Here is a 2,365-nt window from a genome sequence, read left to right on the forward strand (position 1 = left end):
CAATTGTATTTTTAAAAAATAAACCATACATTTTTTATGACAAAAATAATAAATTGAATAAGCTGTAATTATTGGATCGACTTAATTTTTTTATAAATAAAATATATGAAATATCTGACAAAATGAACTATTCGAATTATCGAAATAAGACCCATAATAAACTCTACAGACCCAAATAACTCCTTATAACTCCTTCCAATCCAAAATTTGGATGGGAGAGAATTCCCTTCCATTAACCAAACGTCCTATAATCCAATCTAAAGTGATATTCGCCTTGGAGCCTTTCCCTCTCAGTATCTCATGAGGAGTTGCCATTTATTAGGTAACATGAGTCCGATGAGATGTAGTTGTTATTAACCAGACTTGCAAAGTATTGATTGCATTGATCATTTCCATTATCGCAGACAGGTGCATGGATAAGACTTTGCGTCAACACTGTGAGATAATTATTTCCCGACTGTCAATTTTAAACGACAAAAGTGGTGACGTGACGACTTGGTTTACTCTGTTCACCATTTTATCATCATCTTTGTTTTTCCCTGTGAAATGCCAAAAATTAAAAAAATTAGAAACAGAGAACACCATGAAGAAATCAATGGAAGGTTCCACCAAGAACACCATTTGGTCCACCAACACCTCTCGAGCCACACATAACCCAGTTTCGAGACTTCTCGATTCGAGAAATCTTATCATCCAAGACCCAAACGATCACAACCCAGAAAATTTTCTCTGGCATAGCGTCGATTACCCTTGTGATACTCTGTTACTGAGCATGAAAATTGGGAAAAACTTGGTTACAGGTCGAGAATGGCACATCACATGTCTTCGTGGAAATGCAACGATGACCCAGCCCAAGGTGATTACACTTACTGGTTAGATCTTCATGGATACCCACAAATCTTCGTCAGCAAAGGCTCTGTTGTGTTGTTCCGAGCCGGACATTGGAATGGTCTCTGGTTCACCGGCACTGAGACGGCACTAACCAAGAATCCAATTTTCAAATTTGGATTGTATTTTGAAAAGGATGAGATTTACTACTGGTATGATCTCCTTAACAGCTCTGTTGCTTCCAGGTTTATCTTGACTCCCAATGGCTTTGCACAGAGATGGACATGGATTAATCAAAATAAAGGTTGGGTGCTTTATGTGAATGCACCACCAACTGTTAATTATGATAGTTATAATTTGTGTGGTGCTGATGGTAGCTGCGATGTCGATAAATCCCATGTTTGCTGGTGTTTGAGTAAATTTGTGCCTAAAAGCCCGAAAGATTGGAACTTGACGAATTGGTCGTGACGGTGTGTTCGGAGGACAGTGTTGGATTGCAAGAATGGAGATGGATTTTTGCAGTATTCAGGGGTGAAATTGCTGGATATGCTGAGTTCATGGTGTAATAGGACGATGACGCTTGGGGAATGCAGAGAGGTGTGCTTGAAGAATTGTTCTTGTATGGCTTATACTAGTTTGGACATAAGAGAAGGTGGAAGTGGGTGTTTGCTTTGGTATGATGACTTGGCTGATATTAGACTATTCAATGAAGGTGGCAGGCAAGACATTTACATAAGGATGGCTTCCTCTGAGTTGGGTATGTATTTGCACTGAAAAAATAGTTTGAGAGAGTGAGAGAGGATAGAGAGAGAGAGAGAGAGAGAGAGAGAGACACTGAATTGTTTATTTGTAATTGTGTGTATATTTTACAAAGAGAATGCACTCTCTTTATAGAGAGAATATGATGCATTGGATGCCCACCGAAAGCATAAAGAATTTACAACATAAAAGATAAAGTGCTAAAGCTATAATGATGTGCTATAATGCTAAGCTATGATGCTATAACAGCTATTAACAATTATACACTAACATCCCCCTGCAAACTCAAGGAGGGAAAGCATCAACCATGTTGAGTTTGGAAATAAGATCATTGAAGCGGCCAGGAGGATGAGCCTTAATGAAGATATCAGCGGGTTGATCGACTGAAGTAATAGGGAGAAGATGAACAGTACCACAGGTAACATGCTGGCGAATGAAATGACAATCAATCTCAATATATTTGGTGCGATCATGAAAAACATCATTGTGAGCAATTTGAATGGCACTCTGATTGTCACAATAGAGAGGGGTAGGACCTGAAGAAGAAACACCCATATCAGCAAGGAGCCAGCGAAGCCAGAGAAGTTCTTGAGCAGTATCAGTAAGAGCTCGGTATTCAGCTTTGGTGCTAGAGTGGGCAGTGAGGGATTGTTTTTTGCTACGCCAAGCAAGAAGAAAATCCCCTAAGAAGAAGCAGAATCCCGTGGTAGAGCGTCGATTTGTAGGATCCCCAGCCCAATCAGCATCGAAAAAGGCACGCAGTTCAAGAGAGAAGGAA

The 2,365-nt window shown here is 39.8% G+C and overlaps 1 pseudogene; it reads left to right on the forward strand.

The window, feature by feature from the left end:
• Window positions 1–807: 807 nt before the first annotated feature.
• LOC114287138 (G-type lectin S-receptor-like serine/threonine-protein kinase At4g27290 pseudogene) lies at window positions 808–1,602 on the forward strand (annotated as a pseudogene).
• The last annotated feature ends 763 nt before the right edge of the window (window positions 1,603–2,365 follow it).

This window comes from Camellia sinensis, chromosome 8, assembly GCF_055761805.1.
Source record: "Camellia sinensis isolate YWXY chromosome 8, ASM5576180v1, whole genome shotgun sequence".
NCBI lineage: Eukaryota > Viridiplantae > Streptophyta > Magnoliopsida > Ericales > Theaceae > Camellia > Camellia sinensis.